General features: G+C 54.6%; 1 protein-coding gene and 1 long non-coding RNA gene across 3 annotated transcripts in view; one reads left to right on the forward strand and one right to left on the reverse strand.

The window, feature by feature from the left end:
• Positions 1 to 17,701, reverse strand: part of PLXNA2 (plexin A2) — a 139,462-nt gene that overhangs the window by 101,296 nt on the left and 20,465 nt on the right. The window lies entirely within an intron of this gene.
• On the forward strand, positions 798 to 17,079 carry LOC125337680. Its single transcript, XR_007208115.1, has 4 exons — positions 798 to 919; positions 1,254 to 1,461; positions 5,554 to 5,721; positions 13,598 to 17,079. It is a non-coding gene; the product is annotated as an uncharacterized LOC125337680 (long non-coding RNA).

Here is a 17,701-nt window from a genome sequence, read left to right on the forward strand (position 1 = left end):
AGTGCCCAAAGATTGGGAATACAGAGCGAAGTCTCTGCATCTCACCTGGTGATGCCTCCCTGCTCCCACCACCATCAGCAGCAACATCAACTTCCCTGTTCCACATCCCATTAATCTGCTTCATCTGGAGCAGCCAACCTAAGGGACCTCTCGTGGGGGTGGAGGTACAGGAGGTAAAACCTGTTCTGCTTCCCTCCCGGCGCCGCCAAACGCCGGCTAAACTCCAGCACAGCGAGTCCGTGCATTAGAAATACCTGCTCCTCGCAGCTCAAACCACAGCTATTTAACAGTCCAGTTGGCAATTCCAGCCGAGCATTACAGCTCCAACGCTCCCAGGCCCTTCATTTAAGGTGGAGTTGAAATTCCTGGCTCTGGCAGCTGCCCCTGGATGCTCCAGTTCTCACCCCAGACCCTCACATCTGTCAGTGGACGTGGAGCTGAACCCAGCCCGGATTTTAATGTTTCAAACCTCGTCTCTACCCAGCAGCTCAAAGTCCCCAGCACTGAGCAGCACCACCAGGAAAAGCAAGAAATGGGAAATCCAAACGCAGGGAGGCCCAGAAATAAGGAGGGAGGGACCAATGAAATGTTTTTACTTTGTTATCCTAACGGGGTGTGAATTGGGAGAAAGTTCCCAGAGGGCACAGAAAACTTCTGCCAGCTCCATTTTCCTTTCTGAAGCCGCAGTCAGGCTGCCAGAGCCCTCCAGATTAGTCAGGGATTTGCTCATTCTGGGATTTTGCTGTAATCCAAACCACAATTCCCTGATAAGCTGTTACCACATTTGTGAACCGACTTGTCCCAGATGCTCGGGCTGCTGGAAGAGCCCACAAACCAGTTCCTCCTGGGAATGGTGGCCAATTCCCAGTGCTGCCAATCTCCCTTTCATGGGCAAAGCCAGCAGGAGCAGCAGAGCCAGGTAAGAACATAGCCCCAGGGTGTCTGTCACGTCCCAGAGCACTTTTGCAATATTTATCTGCCTGGCACACGGGACCACGCGTGCCTGCACTGCCAGGGACACACACGGGAGCAGATGCAGGCGGGGCGATGGGGGAAGGCTGATTTGGGAGAGCAATCCTCCAAAAAACACAGGAGCTGCAGAGCCAGCAAGTTCTGCTTTTCTAAAAATCACTTCTTATAGCTGGAGAAAAACTCCTTCAAAGTTTTGGCACCCGATCCCCTTTAAAAACCTCCTTCACCACAGCAGCGCTCAGCCAAAAAGCCACATTTTTTGGGAAATTCGTTCCCAACAGGCATTTCCAGCTGCTCCCAGGGCTCAGGAGAGCAGCGTGGGGCAGTCCCTGTGAGCACAGACCCTGAGCCTTGACCCTGCACTGCCACAGAGCAGAGGAACCAAGAGCACGGATGTGGTGAGCACATGGCACCAGAAGAGCCTCCTGGGCACTGACATTCAGCTCTACCTGCAGAGACCTGAGCTGGATTAAAATTGAGTCAAAATAGGTAAAAATCAGTGGGAGGGATTATTTTGCAACACTGGTGGGAAATGGACTTTGTTGTTTAGACAGGAGCAAGGGAAAACAGGTCCCTCTCCTCTCCCCAGGGCACTGCAGCAGTTTGGAGCTCACCTGGGCCTGGGGGGACACAGCAGCGACCAACCCGTGCTGTCCCACACCAGCAGGAAAATTGTCCCCAGCACATGGGGGCTGCCAACCCCCCCCTCATCTCTCCCCTCCCACCTCTCCCTGCAGTCAGCCCTCGCTCAGCACCTCTTTTCTTTCCCTTCCAAGAACATGAGCCTCAGGAAGACACAAACCTCACTTTAAACAAAGGCTGACATGTCTTGAAACAATTACTGCCCATCTTGGGGGAGGAGGAGGGCTGGCAAAAGATTATTTTGGGAGATTAGGTCTAGAGTGACTGACAAACCGATATGCAACAGCGTTTGTTTTTAATCTGAAACAGGTTTGGGATAGAATTGAGGAAAAAAATCTGCAGCCACCCACCGCCAAGAGCTGCTCGGAGGCAGGGAAGCTGCAGCCAGCAATACTAATGTGCTTCTCACTTCCCCGCCACCCTCTGCCTCCAAGGGGACACGTCCCTGTCCCCAGCACCGACCTGGGAATGTGCCCTCCCTCCTTCCCTGGGGCAGGGACAGACCCACGGACCCACAGGCGAAGTTGTGCCGCTCCTGGGGCATCACCCATGGACCCCCAGAGCCCCCCAGGTCACAGGGTCAGGCTTGAGCCTTGCAGTGGGACTGGTGGAAGGTGATTTTTGCACTGGGCCACTCCATTAAAGTCAAAACATTTTTGGCTGTCATTGGGTTTCCAGTATTTGCTGGGTGTTTTATTCCTGTCCAAGCCAGGGGCTGTGGGAAGGGTCAGAGGCTGCATCCCACAGCTCCCAGTCCACTGGGACAACCCCAACCCAAGGATTTCCTGAGCTCCAGCCCCGGGCGGTGCCCGAATCACGCCAATAAAAACACCCCCAGATGAGCAGGCACACACCAGCTGCAGGGGGAGCTCGGTGAGGGCGGGGGGAATTAAATTAATCCCTTCATTATCAACCTGACCCCTGGAAACATCTGCAGGAATGGCTGTGGAGGTTCACACGGAGCACTAAAGCACCAGCTCAGCTACCACAGCATCTGCCAGCGCAGCCGGGCTGGGCTCTAATCCCCCCTGCCCCAGCTGGCACCGGGGGCTGCCAGGGCCACCAGGGCCACCAGGGCCACCAGCCAGCCCGGGCTGTGCCACCCTGGCAGTGCCTCGGGGCAGAGAGCTGGGGAGAACCAGGCTGGGGGGAAAGGACACGGCGAGGCAAAGCCAGGCAGCCCCGGGACAGCTTTTACAGCAGGGGCACCTCAGAAATGTCTTCCTTTACATCCTGAGCACAAACCAGCCCAGTGCCTGCAGCAGCAGCACCTGTGCCTTTCCTGGGGCCCGGGGTTTTTTTTCTTGCCCATTTCTTGCCCTTTTTAAGGAAGAAATTCAATGGTTTTTCTCTCACTGCCCCTGGCACCTGTGTTGTCAACAGCTTGGTGTGTATCAGTGCATTACTCTGTGCTGCTGAGTGAGGGTTTATGGAGAGATTTAAATATTAGGGGAGCTTTGGATAAGCAGAGATGGGAAGGGGAAAGGAGGTGAGGATGAGCCCCTGGGGGATTTTTGCGAGGAAAGGTCAGCCATCGATGTAACTGCAGTGGGAAGCCCAGCTCCTGCCTGTGGTTCAGTGCCCAGGGTCTGAGAGCCACACTTGTTGCAAAATTCACAGCCAGGACCAGAGACAGCTCAGCAAAGACCCCCAAATGTGGATCCCACAGCGAGGGGACGATCCAACCTCTGCCCACGCTCCAAACCTGCCCAAACCTTCCCCCCAAAGCTGCCAACTCCATTCAGAGACACAGCCCCAGGTGCTGCTCTAAGCTGAACGTGGCTCAGAACTGAGAGCAGCTGCCTTCGTTCATCTTTTAGCAGATTTCTAATACTGATTTTAAGAAGTTTGAAAAAAATGCCCCAAATCCACCCCAAAGACACCTGAAGGCAGTGCCCATGCACAGGATCCTCGGTGATTTCCTGCTCGTTGCAGCCGGGCCACCAACAGGGCCGGGCGCCGCCGGCGTCACCTGCGGTGGGGCGGGGGACAGGCAGCATTCCGGGGCCAGATGCCACATGGCAGGATAAAACCCGGCTCCCAGTGTGGAGGGATTTCTGTTCCTGCAATCCAATCCCCTCCGCTGAGCCGCTGCCAAGCGCCCTCCTGGCCCCGCTGCCACGGAGCGCCTGCTGCCAGCAAAGCCTTTGGAAAAGTTTGGGAGGGGGGGAAACAATGGAAAATAAGGAAGAAAAACTCCTCTCCTTCTTGAGATTAATATCTCAAATTTAACTTGTTTTTGAAGAATAACAACCAGGGAGCCACAGGCAGAGAGCACCGGCCCCCAGATCGTTTCCAGCCCGGTCCTGGTGGTCCTGGATGGGATGGAAGTGGCACCACACCTGGGAAGGGGGGATTAACACAGGGCGCTGCTCCCTGCTATTCCCATTCCCAGCACAGACAGGCAGCTGAAAGCAGATTTATCTGCTGGATAATAAAGGCAAAAGATTCTCAAAAGGAACAAGTTTCAAGCCAAATTGCCAGGCTGCTGCACTTGTTTCTTTAATCCCTCTCAAAACTGTCAGAATTAGAAGGGGGGGAAGGGGGAGGATGGTGGGAAGGGGGAGGATGGGCGGCATCTTCACCCAAAAAGCAGCAGAGCAGCCGTGGCTGGAGCTCCTGTGGCAGCCAAGAGCTGCAGAGGTGCCTCTGAGGCACAAAGAGGAGATTAAGGCTGAAAGGCTGCAGCCAGGCAAGGAGGATGCTGGAGAGGATGGGAAGAGCGCAGGGGAAACATTCCTGGATGCCTGACAAGGAGATGCAGAGACCATCTGGGTGAGGGGAGGGAGGGCAGGGTGCCAGGGACAGCCATGGGAAGGATCAGCCCGGCCAGGGGAAGGCACCTCCTCCCTGCTGCCTGTGCAGGACCCACTCCCAGCTCCTCTTCCTCCTCGGAAGGGAGAGAACGACAGGCTGGAGCTCTGAGAGGGGCACAGACACATCAGTGCTGTGTGGAGGGTTTGTCCATCCAGCCAGAGAATGGCCTGTGCTGGAAGGGACCTCAAATCTCATCTCATTCCACAGGCAGGGACACCTCCCACTGTCCCAGGCTGCTCCAAGCCCCGTCCAACCTGGCCTTGGACAATTCCAGGGATCCAGGGGCAGCCACAGCTGCTCTGGGCACCCTGTGCCAGGGCCTCCCCACTCTCCCAGGGGAGGATTTTTCCCAATATCCCATCCAAGCCTCCTCTCTTTCAGGTTGAAGCCATCACTCTCCTACCCTGGAAGCAGCAGCAGAGCACAGAGCATCCCCTCTGTGCTGTCACACTGTGACCCCCAGGAACTCACCCCAGCCCAGCCCTCTTGGCTTCCTCATCCTCTCAGGAACGGGGCAAGGCTTTCCCTGCCCTGGAACAACCGGGGATGCTGTGATAGGAAGGTGCAGCGATCAGGAATGGTCTGATAATAGTCACCGCCCCAGGCCATCGGAGGCAGGGGTGGCAGCAGGCTTTTGGGATTGGGATGCTGCCCTTGTTGGGAACAGGACCAGGAGCCGGTGCCTCGTTTGTCACAGGGCCCTGAGCAGCCGTCAGACGTTAATGACTTCTGGCATCTGCTGCCCTGGGTCAGACTCAAGCCAGTGACCCAAAAGGGACAGGTTTGGCTCTCCCCAGCAGCAGCCCCTGGGAGCCATCCCGCTCTGCCTCTGGACAAAGGAGCTCGGGAAGGGGAGGCACAGAGGTGCTGGGCTCCCCTATCAACATTCACTGCAGCCACCGGCGGCTCTCCCCGGGAGGAATCAAAGCCTCATTGATATGTGAATTATGAATGAAACCTTAAGCTTTTAAACTTTTAACCTGTGCATTTCTAAGAAAGTCTTAATTTAGCCAGAGACACGGCAGGAAAGAACAGCGGTTCAGGGGAAGCTACTGGATTTTCTGGGCTTTTAAAACACACCCTGGTTTCAGATGAATGTTTCCTTTGCTGTGCCATTCCCAGGGGCAAAAGGAAATCCTGATCCACGCTGGCCAAAGCTGAGGACTGAAATCGGTGCTGCCCTGAGCCCGGGGATGAGGCTGATTGACACCGACACCATCTCTGCTCCGGTCCCAGCTCCTCCCTCCGCCAGGTTTCCGATTTCAAGGCACGCTCTGGGATGCTTTGGTGGTGAGCAAACCCCTGAACATCACCCCGAACATGTTTGTGAATTTATCCCGGCCCACGGCACTGAGAGCTGGGGCCAGGAGAAAGCTCTGGGAAGCGGCAAAGAGGAATTCGGGGGATTCGGCGGACAGGGGTCAGGTCACCTCACACCAAAGCGAGCCAGGGTGGGTCAGGCTGCTGAAAGCAGCCCTCATTAGAAGAATAAACTGTGTAATGAAGAGGTTGGAGGTGCTTTGCCCAGGGCTGGGGAGGGGCTGTTAAACCTTTAACCATCAATACAAATCCTCCCCGGCTTCCCCTCCGCTGGAGCTCACCCAAACCTCGCCTGGCTGACCAGGGCTCAAGGAGGTTTGGTTTATTTTCCAGACAGCCTCGGGCACGTTCTGCCATCAGAGCTGGCACAGAGCTGAGACTGAGCAGAGCCAGGAGCAAAGTGAGCCAGGGAATCCAGTCTGCTGCCCGGCAAGGGAGCATTCCCCAGGACAAGGGTGCTGGGAATTGCCTGAGGAGAAAACCCAAACAGTGCAAACCCCAAACCCGGCCCAGGAAGAACACACAGGGGGCACGGGAAGCACAGGGCAGGGCAGGTCACAGAATCCCAGACTGGTTTGGGCTGGAAGGGACCTTAAAGCTCATCCCATCCCACCCCTGCCATGGCAGGGACACCTCCCACTGTCCCAGGCTGCTCCAAGCCCCGGGCATTGGACACTGCCAGGGATCCAGGGGCAGCCACAGATTCTAAAACCACTGTCTGAAATCACCACATTTGGGTCCTCCAGTTCTCAGAGGTCCAACACCTGAGGGAAGGACCCGTTACAGGTTGGGGTGGAGCAGGGCTGAGCACAAAAATCTGCTAAGGAAGGATGGAGAGGAGGAGATGTGGTCCAGGGCGGAGCCAGGGCTTGCCCACCACTTCTCCTGCTGGGTGGAAGAAGATGCTGCTGCTGGGGGGGAGGAACCAGGCAGAACTGGGGCAGAAGAGGCAATGCCACCCTTGGGAATGCAGGGATTACACATCATGAGCCAGCAGAGCTCCTCGTTTTCAAAGGAGGGAAGAGGAAAAAAAAGCTTAAAAAAAAATAAAAATCAATCAACCACAAATTATAAATAAAAGAGATGAAAGTTAAGAGCGAAACGAAACAGAGCCCCAGGTGGCCCCTGCCTGGGGCACTCCTGCTAATTTTAGTTTCTCAGCTCTTCCCGGAGCTGTCTGGTTCCATGACTGCACAGTTTTAGAGCACCTACTGCACCTCCCAAAAACGTTCCATGCTGGGATGGTCCAGCCTGGCTGTGAGTGGGAAAGGGGAAGGAGAGGAAGGGGCCTGTGGGACCCATCCCTGCTGTGACAAACCCAGTGGGTCCCTGAGCTGGTGTGGGGTGGCCAGAGCTGGCTGCTGGCCAGGCCACTGTGAGCCCAGCCCAACACCTCCCCAAACCACGGGGATTTGGGGCCATCCCAGTGCGGCTGCGCCCACCCCAGCACCCCTTCCAGCCCTGCAGCCCACTCCTGCTCACCCCTCTGCTGGGATTCCCTCCCACAAACCCCCCACTCTCTGCAGAGGCTGAACGAAGCACCCACAGCCCCTTCCACACCCCACTGCTGCTTCCCCTGCCCAAACCCCGCTGGCTCTGCGGGTGTGGGGAAGGGGCTCGGCCGGGCAGAGCTGTTTGGCAGCCCCCACGTTTATTCCACGGAGAGAAAAGGCAGCAGCCTCCCTCACAGACGCATCCTATCCAGCAGAATGGATTTAAATACCTAATGAAGGAATAAATCTGGGAGCGAGAGACATTTACTGCGTCCTCACTCACACAGAGCCTTTGTGGTGGCAGGGGGAGCCCGGCACCTGCTCCGGGCCCGCGGCCGCTCCCAGGGTAATGGATAAGGCAGCATCCCATTAAATGAGCCCCTACCTGTCAGGGGGATATTGAGCACTCCCAGCCTCCACATCCATTCCCAAGGACTCGGCAGTGCCACGACAAGATGCAGAACTCTATCGACAGGGACCTTCCCCGGGGGCTCGGGGAGCCAGCAGCGCGCTGCGGGGACAGAGATGGATTGGGCCACTTTGCCTCCGCATGACACAGCAGGGATTTTTCTATTCTGCTTTAAATCCCCCCCAGGCAGCGTGTCAGAGGGGAGAAGTCATGAACCCAGCCCGGGCACACCAGGGCTGGCGGGCTGTGCTGAAGCAGGGGCTCAGGGGATGGGGACGAAGATCCCAAGAGGACAATCGAGTCCTGCCTGCATCCCCAGGCCCTGGAAAGGTGCTGCCTTCAGCTGGGTCCTCTGCCATGTTCCTGCAGGTGGAAAAGCTCAGTTTGCCTTTGTTGTGGTGCAGGGATGAGAACCCCCCACTGCTGCACTGAGCGGGGAAGGAGCAGCCCAAGGCCAGGCAGGAACGAGCTGGGGAGGGAGGGAGGGAGGACTGTGCACAGCAGATTGTGTTTGTCTGGGCTCACAGGCAGAAATGCCACAGCCCAGGGAGGCTGAGCTGTGCCCACAGCCCCAGACACGGAGCAGGAGCTGCCACAAACCCGGGGGTGTGAAGCTGAATGCCACGAGCACCCACACATCCCCATCCCCGTGCTCCCCAGCCTCACCCCACACCCCCGGCACCCCACGGGGGTTTGCCCCTCCCTGCAGGGCAGGGGAAGCACAGGGTGGGGATGGCATTCAGAGCTCAGCCCTGGACGTATTTTACATTTCAGGGAACTGAATGCACGGGCAAATATTCCAGACGGGCACTGAGGGACGGAGCAGCAGCACCTGCTCCACCCCCACAGCCCCCACAGCATTTGACAACATCCGACAACATCCCAGAGCATCCCAGAGCATCCCAGAGCATCCCAGCCATCATTTGGATCGCAGCTTTACCTCCCCCACCTCCCAGCCACAGCCAAACTCACCCTGCCCTTTCCCTGCCCTCCTGCCTCCCCTCCCTCCCCCGCGATACCAAAGGTCGGGTTTGAAATTCGGGGGTCAGGCGGAAGAAATGGAGCGGGGTCAGGGGTGAGGGAAGCACACAGGGAGGAATTTCACCTCTCCAAGCATCTGCTTCCATGAATCAGCAGCCCCAGAGCTCCTGCCAGGCGTGGGGGGAGCTGAGCTGGGCCAGGGCAGTGCAGAGGGGACTTGTGGGGACAGAGCAGGGCGTCCCCCACCCCACAGCCAGAGCAGCTCCTCTCTCCTGAAACTTCTCTCCTTTTTTTTTGGCTTATCCCAAGCTTCTCAAGATGCCAGCAAAAAAAAACCAAAACAAACACCTGAAATGCCAACCCCTAAAACAAACCTCCAGCAGAAATGGAGCGAGAGGAAATTAAAGATGTGCTTAACACATCTGGAGTTTCCATTTCCCATCTGCGGAGACGAGCGAGGCAGGCAGAGAAAGGGAAGGTCCTGCAGGTTCCTCTCCAGGTGCCTGTTCAGGGGAGGGAGCTGGGCTCCAGCAGGGAGGGAGTAAATCTCCCATCCCACATGGCTTATGTCATCGCCGTGCCCCGAACAGCAGCCTTTGGGGTTTTCCCTGTAATGTACATTATCACTGCACTCTCCATCTGCCAGACATCTCCATTAGCTCTCCCTTCCCAAACTGCTCCCCAACCAGGGCCGGGCACTTTGGGAAACCCTGGGAGGATTCCTGCCTGCTCGAGGGTTTCACAGCGGCCTCTCTCTGCTGGAAAGGTACAAATAAATCCTGTGCTCGGGAGGGGATGGACACACCCAGCATCCCAATGAACCCACAAGGTGGGTAAAGAGAGCAGAGAGCCAGGGATGAGCTGGAACATCCCCTCTGGAGCACAGGGAGCTGCCCCACGTGGAGGGCCCATCCCCATCCCTGATCCCTGAGTCTGGCAGCCCCAATCCCAGGGAAGGTGGAGATCTCCTTCCACGCAGGAAGTGCAGCTGCAGTTGGGAAATGTGCTGCGAGAGCAAAAAAAAAAAAAGCTGTTTTCATGTAAATGTCCCTAATAATAAAAGTGAATGAAGAAAGCAACACATCCAAACAAGAAATATTACATTTGTGCTGGAGAAGCAAAAATGATTCTAAAAAAGAGAGCTTTATCAACAATTTCCAGAAGGCATCGGCTGCTCTTTAATGCTCCTCGAGGAATAACACAGCTCCTGCTGGACCTGGGCTGCCTGGTGCCTCTGATCACAGGGCTCTGCACAAGCCAGGCTCCGTGCAGCACACTTGAAAAACATGAAACTTGTTTGTTTTCTTCAGCAAACACTGAGCTGCTTTTCTCGCCCCAAACCTGGTGCTCGGTGCTGTTTGTCCTGTTCCTGCTGCATTTCCCTGGCAATCCCCACTCTGGGGCTGCTGGAATCAGCCAAATCCCAGCCCCACGCCTGCACCCTGGCACAGCCAAACTCCCCTAAAAATCAAGGGCAAATAATAAAAAACGTGGCCCATGCAATGGGATGTGCTTTGCTCCAAAATATGCAACATTTAAACACTGATCAGTTGATTGCCAATGGTGAAGGTCAGTGTTTATCTTGCTTTCTTTGCACTTTGAATTACAAACTCAGCTGAACTCCCTGTGAAGTCAGGAAGTGCAGTTACCCCTTTTCCAGGTGGGAATGCAGGGGCAGAAAGCAGCCTGTGTGTCTTTGAAACTCCTCAGTCTCCCTTCCACTACACCTGGACCTTCCAGATATTCTAATTATTTATTTCTCAGTAATGAGACCGAGCTCCTGGGGTGAAAGGCTCTGCACAAAGAAATCCCGAGAAGAAAAGCAGAGAGGGTCACAGCCTGCTGCCCTTTGGCTTCAGAGCTCTGCACAACGATTTAGCCCAAACATACTCCAGAACTGCAATTGGCCTGAGAGTCAGAAGAAAGGGGAGGGCTGGAGGAGGAACTCTGGTTTCATTCCAGCTCTGTTATTCACTAATTTCAGCGTGCAAGCCCAGGGTACCCCTTTTCTTGTGCTCGTGGTACAAAGTCTCTGGGAGTGAGGAGCTTGAAGAGCATCAAAGGCAGTGGGAAGGGGAGGCAGGCAGGGGGATGCTCTGTTCTCCTCATCAACCACTGGCTCGGGAGGACTGGCGAGAGCAAGCTCCGCATGAGGCAGCCAAATGCTGACTCGCAGCTCGAGGTGCTGGCAAGAGCGCTCCCGGCCGCTCGGGAGGGTGGAGAGCTCCCAGCGCCGTTTATGTGGCAGACCTTGTTTTACCCCAGCGCCTCTCCCTCACCCTTTTTCCCTTTTCCCTTTGCTCTCAGCAGCTCAAGGGACCGGCTCTTGTTCTTTCCGACTGACGGGGTGTGGGACTGGCGTCCCCTCCCAGTGGCAAATGCAAATCACGCTCTAAGGTGGTGGCAGCGACCAATTTATGGTGCCGCTGCTTTTAATGAGCTGCAGGGGCAGAGGGACCGAGGTAAGACAAACATTTCCCACCCGCAGTCCCCCAGCGCTCTGCGCTGCTGGCTCCCGGCTTTCCAGGATGCTCAGGCTGGTTTGCCTAAGGCCTGCAGGCAGGTTTATGAGATTAAAGCCCGGCACACAATAAATAATGTAGCAGCTAACCACAAAAAAACCCCTTCCCGTGCTGCATAGGAGCGAGGCTGTATGATGCGTACATTCATTCCAATGCACATCACTTTCATGTACACGGGTCTGTTTGATGCAGAGCCGTGTCACCGAGCGAGAGAGAACAGCGGGAGAGGTGCAGGCGCTGGCAGGGGCTGGCGGGACAATTGCTGATGGAGCCTCTTGCTAATTATTGCAGCCTTCCCGTGCTGCTGCCTGTGCTCCCCTTCTGCATCCGTGTCCAAGGAATCACAATCCTAAACCCTCTATTCCTCCACCATCCTCCCCTGCTCCCAGCAGGCTCCCCAGTATGAACTGGGAGTGACTGGGGGCCTCTCCCTCCGCTCAGGAGGAAGCTCCATGGGAGCGACAGCTTTGGGTCACAGCCCGGGCAGAGCTCAGGTTCAGTTCCTTCCACAGCTCCAGGGGATTCTGGTGCAAAATCCCCCGGGGTGCTGCATCCCCGGGAGCTCCTTCCAGCAGGCAGGGGTTTCCCTCCCTCTGTTATTCCCAGCCTGGGCTGCCTGCAGCGAGCTCCCCGAAGGCAAAGGCGGGGTTCTGCCTATCCAAGCGGCTCGGCAGGAATGGGAAGAGGCTCGTGGAAGGCAGGGGGAGGTGCGGAGCCCGTGCTTCGTAACGGGAGCAATGGGCCCGTGCGGATAGAGAGAAACTGCCCGCGTCCCGTCCCCGCCCGGCTCGGCCGTAAATGCGGGCAGATGCTCCGCTGGGGGATGTGCCGCCCAAAGCCGGCAGCGCTTCACAGCCCGGCTCAGGACATGGATGGAGGGGATGTTAAAGGCGGCACCACCGCACACCCAGGGAAAGCCCCGCAGCCATCCCCACCTCAAACCGCGGCGCTGCTGCTTTCCCCAGGCGTCTCACCCCCGATTGTCCCCAAATCCCAGCCTTTTCGCAGCAGCAGCAGCAGCTCGGGGGCTGCGGCAGCGCCCAGGGCTCTCCCTGCACATTCTCCCGTCTCTCCCAGCACATTTGTGGTTTCCACATTTGTTTTCTCTGCCTCGAGGAGGCAATTAGAGAAGCAACATAGCCTGGTCTTCTCACAGTATTTCTTGCCACCCAGGGATTTAAGATCTTACAAATGGACCAAAACCTGTGTTATTTTGACCTCTGAGGATTTTAAAAGCCAGCAGAAAAATATGTTTATAGTAAAGAAAGCATGAACTTCTTGACTCGTGAGTAGAAAGGCAGGAGTCTGACACTGCCCTACCCCCAAAGCCAACAACATCCAGAGCACAGCAACTCACTCAGCTTCACGCTCTGAGGAAAGCCGGGACAGGCAGGAAAACCAACAGGAGCTCACTAAAGAGTTTAGAATTTCATGACATTTTTCACCAAGATCATTTCAAGTAGAAACTCATTATTGAACGTGATGAAAACACCGTGAAACGGAGGAGGAATAACTTCTGCCTCACTTGATGCTCATAAAGGAGATAATACCTCCGAGAGGAGGTGTGGGGATGAATTATCTCCAAAATATGTTCAAGATAAAAAACCTTGTTTGGATGGGGCACTGAGCAACCTGGTCTGGTTGAAGGTGTCCCTGCTCATGGCAGGACTGGATGGCCTTTGAAGGTCCCTTCCAGCCCAAGCCACTCCATGATTCCAGAAGCAGGATGTATTCCATGGATTAGGCTGCTCAGCCCCTCGCAGCCTCCCCCCAAACCCCAGTTTAGAACTGAACCAAATGCAATCGCTGCCCTCCAAAATTTCAAGTTGACTTTTCAAGGTGCCTGAACCTGCGTAAAACCCAGAGTCACCCTCCATCTCCTGAGCAAGAAATGAGATTAAAGCAGCCTCCGAGCTCACCTGGCTCCATTTCACATCCCCAGCATTTCCTGAACACCTGCCCCTTCGCTCTCCAGCAGCTATAAAATATCTGCCAACTTCTGGCTTTTCCCTGATGTGACTTGCTCTGGCAGGCACCAGATAACAGACCCAGGGCAGGGAGAGGAGGCCAATTTCATGACTTAAGAGGTGGCAGGGACATTCCGGAGTGCTCAGACCCAGAGTCTAGAGGGACTTGGCAGCTCTGCCCCATCTCCAGCCCCAAACACACCCCAGTGCTCTCCTCTGGCTTCCACCACTTTTCTTATTCCCTTGAACAAATTCCAACCAGTAAGTGAGATTCCAACTCCTGGCTATGAACAATAACAAATGTGAGGGACTGTGGGGCATTTTGGGGACCCACTTCTGTGGTTTGACAGCACAGATGGAAGCAAAGGGGAATTACCTTCTGAGGCTGGAAAAATCCTTGTTTAGGGAGAAAACGAGTCCCAACCACAGCAGCAGTGCAGTAGTGACCAAATACACCCTTATTTCACATCCTAGGGCAAAACCCAGACTTTTCTTCCCAGACCTTTCAATTAAACAACTTCTTCAGCCAAACAAGAACCATCTGCCCTCTCACACATCTGCTGGGACGTGGGGATCTGCATTCCGAGGGTGATGGATTGACCATGGAGCCGGCAGAGCCCCTGACCTCCCAGCCTACAGCTAAAACCAGGCAAATCCTTTGGAAGGCGCCTGCAAATGGATATTTTCATCTGTTCAATAACAGCCTGGTGTCCTCTTGGCTTCTCCACACGCTGATGCAACCGAGTTTTTCCCGAAGGGCCGCGGGATGCGCGTGCGGGGGCGATAATGAAGGATAAATCACCAGGATGAGATAACCATCCATAGAATGAAGTCATCTAAGGACAGGTTCGGACATATATATTTCATTGTGAAAGACCTCCTTTATTCCCACTAATGGAACAAATTAAATCAGCCAAGCTGAATAAAACTCTCACGTCCCAAGACGTAACAACGCACTTAAAAGTTCTCCGTTCCTCTGGTGGCACAATCCAATCACTCACCGCTGTCCCCTGGAAAAGGGGAGGCGGGGAGCAAGGACTGAGTTCAGGAATTCAACAGGTGACAGGAGTGTGTTCCCCACCCCAAAGAGAGTCCCAGCACTGTGTATTTCTCCATAGCACTCCTGCAGACAGATCCCGAGCAGTGACCTCACAGCCTGGGATGGATTCCAGGCACGTCCAGTGCAGCTGCCCTGGGGACAGAGGGGCACAGGTGTCCAGGACAGCGTGTGACACCCATTTTTCCAGGAGAATTGGGGGTGATTTCATTTGCACACTTTATCCTTCACCTCAGGGCGTCTGAAATAACCACACCTGGGCCCTTGCCCGCAGCACTGCAACACCTCCACATCTCCAAGCACACAAGTTAAAGCCTTATCACCACTGAGCAACTCGGTGCTGGGTGAAACCCAGGTACAACGTCACTGTTCCCGCTTCTCCCTTGCCTGTACCACCCAGGAGCCTTCCCAGCTCGTGGGAAGGCAGACAAGGCTGCAGGAACTGCATTTTTCCTACAGCCAGCATAAACAGCATGATGGAAAAATAATACCTAGATGGCAACTGGCAGACAGAGGAGAGACATTTATTTATTCTTGATCACAAACAATGTCCTGCATTGACAAGCTGAATGAAGGGCACTCCACTGATTTATTAGACCTAATAAGAAACAGACCTCTCGGGATGAAATACAAGATTGATTTTTAGTGGTGAGCCTTGCTGCCATCCCAGGCACTGAGCTCAGGCTGATGAGATGGAACCAGGCGTGCACAGGGACACGGAGCTGACACAGCTCTGCTAGGGCAGGGGAATAAACGGGAGCATTTGCAGGGGGAAGGGGAGATGGAATGGAAACAAGGCAGTAACAGCCCTGCACGCTGAGGGCTCCTCTGCTCTCCCCGCACCCTCCTCTCTCCCACTTAGGCTCTGTGTCCCAAGAGCAGCAAACCACTGGGAAGTTTAAGGTGCAGTTCCTGGGAAACCTCTGGGCCAGACCCTTCCCATGAATCTGCCTTCCAGAGGAGCCCCTCTGAACACAGCAAGTGCAATTTTCACATCAATCTCAGCATCTCCCAGGCAAACCACATCAGCTGAGTTCCGTGGATGCCGTTTTCCATCAGGAAAAAGACAACTAGCACAGCAGTGCTTAGCTTGAGGCCCTATTAATAGCAGTTCTAATTATATGGCTGCAAATTTAATTCATGGCAATGATTAGTGTCAAAATCAAAGGCATCACACATCAATATTGATAGAATTGTATGAAGCCCATAAACAGAACAAGCAAGCTGACACATCTCCCCCCAGCACTTAGTTGCTGTTCACTGTTGCATTAATGTCCCTTCTCATTTTGCTTGATTGGAAACGGCTTCATTGGAGGAATCCACGATTCTGAATGGTTTTGTCTCCAACATGATCCCCTTTCCTCCTGTTCCCACAGCCAGGGAGCTGAGGTGCTTTGGAAGGAGAGCAGGAGGCAGAACTTCACCCACGTACCTGTGCTTGAGCCAGAGGGCCCCAGCATCAGCAGCATTTGCTTTTCACCTACTTTGAGACAATTGCTGGGGAGCAGAACCAGCAGGAGCTGGGAATGTGGCAGGAGCAGTGAGGTGAAGAGCTAAAGGCAGGAGGACACCAGTGAGGGAACCCAGTGTTTCCAGTAAGGAATTCTCACTGGGGGAGCACAGGCAAATCTGAAAGGCTTCAGAGACATCTCCCTGACTTTCCTCCAGCTACACAAAAACACCTTCCCTGAAAGCCCAGACAGAGCCAGCAGCTCATTTCCAAAGGAAATCAACAGCTGTGGGCGAGGGAATAGGTGTGACAAAGCTTTCAGACATTAATTGTGTGGGTAGATCTGAGACGGAGGAAGACACGAAGGAGATCTGGTGGAAAAGGCATCTCCACAAATCCCTGGCACTTACAGAGGTGCTGAACATTTCCACCATCATTTCACAGATGGGGAAGGAGTGATAAGGAAACAGTCCCGAGCACTCACTGGCTTCAAGACGTGTCTGGTTATCTTGAAACAGGCACAAAATCCCGAGACAACCTGTTAACTTCCCCCGGGTCTCACCTCCTCTGCAGCCAGAGCCCCTCAGCTCCGTGCAGAGCTGCTTCCTGTGCCTCACCTGGCCTCTCTCAGGCCATGGAAAAGATAATCCCACGTGTCAAATGAGGGAAGATCTGCTGAAGGTGTAGGACAGAACGGTGAGAGAGAGAACAGCAACATCCTCGGCCCCACACAGGGGAGGACGGGACCACGATTGTTCCAGTTAATTACAGGGGGGATGGATCCCATCAGCTGCAGGCAGCTCTGATGTTAAATAAGGGCAGATGCCACGAAAGCCTGACTGTAGTGAATGTCTGGAATGAATTTACTCCAGGGATGGGCCAATTTTCATCCAACAGATGAAGGATTCCAGGTGAAGGATTCCACAGCCCTCCCTCTGGACAGCGGAGCATGAATAGATTAACTTCGCATCAAAAACTGTTCAGTGTAGACTAGCACCAGGAATTAAACCCTGCTGGAGGGACTGCTGCTTCTGTAATCCTTCATAATTCATGGAACAAGCCCGTAAATACCTCGTGTGCAGGCACAGGCTCTTGGCTTTTGCTGCCTCTGAGCGACGAGCCTCCCCTGTCCCCCCAAACCCCTGCACGCAGCGAGCACCAGGCTGCATCTCCGGGCTGCATCCCCAGCTCCGAGCTCGGCACGTGCATTTGGGCTGTGCCAAGGGCTCCTCTCCCTTCCATTTAGCTAAAAGCACCCCGGCTCTCCCCTGTGCAGGGAAGTGAAGGGCTCTGCTTTACAAGCTCCCTCTCCCCCACGTTCAAAACTGCCCCACTGACACTCGAGAGGCACCAGGGAGGCACCTAATTTACTACTACTCAGCACTTGTAAAGTGCTGAATGAATATTAATGAACTGATGTAATTAAAATGATGCAGACATTCAAGTGTAGTATCTGCCTGTCCTTGTATCTTCCTGGATAGATGAGGAAGAAATTCCCTGCTGCTTAAGGACTCAAAAAATTAACAGCCTGCTGTTGATTACATTTGTTAACTCTTTCCCTGGCATGAAGGAGCAGGGGCTGCATTTAACAGGTTCACCTAAAGCTGTCATTTAGAGCTGAGGTTAATTGGAAGGGTCTCAGCTTGCCAGAGCAGCAGCTCCAAGGCTGGTTCTGCTGGAGCTGGATCAAACCTACTGCTGACCTGGCTTCCAGCTGCAGCTCCAGCTCTAAAGGCCAACAAAGGCTCTCACACGCCTCTGTTTACACCCCAAGGCCACTTCCAAACTTATTTTAAATACAGAACTCCTCAGAGAGTTCCCTTCCAACTCAGAATATTCTGTGAGTTTGTCACTCAGAAGTGCGGCAGTCCCAGCTGGACTTCAAGAGCCTAGAAGTCATTCAAGGGCAGGTTGGACAGGGCTTGGAGCAACCTGGGCTAGTGGAAGGTGTCCTTGCCCATGTCCCTTCCAACTCAAAACACTCTGTGACTCTCAGCTGAGCCCCACCAAACCCCTCCTCAGTGTTTCTTGTGCAGAGGACAAGGAATGTCCCAGGACTGATCAATCATCC

The sequence above is a fragment of the Corvus hawaiiensis genome, chromosome 24, assembly GCF_020740725.1.
Source record: "Corvus hawaiiensis isolate bCorHaw1 chromosome 24, bCorHaw1.pri.cur, whole genome shotgun sequence".
Lineage (NCBI taxonomy): Eukaryota > Metazoa > Chordata > Aves > Passeriformes > Corvidae > Corvus > Corvus hawaiiensis.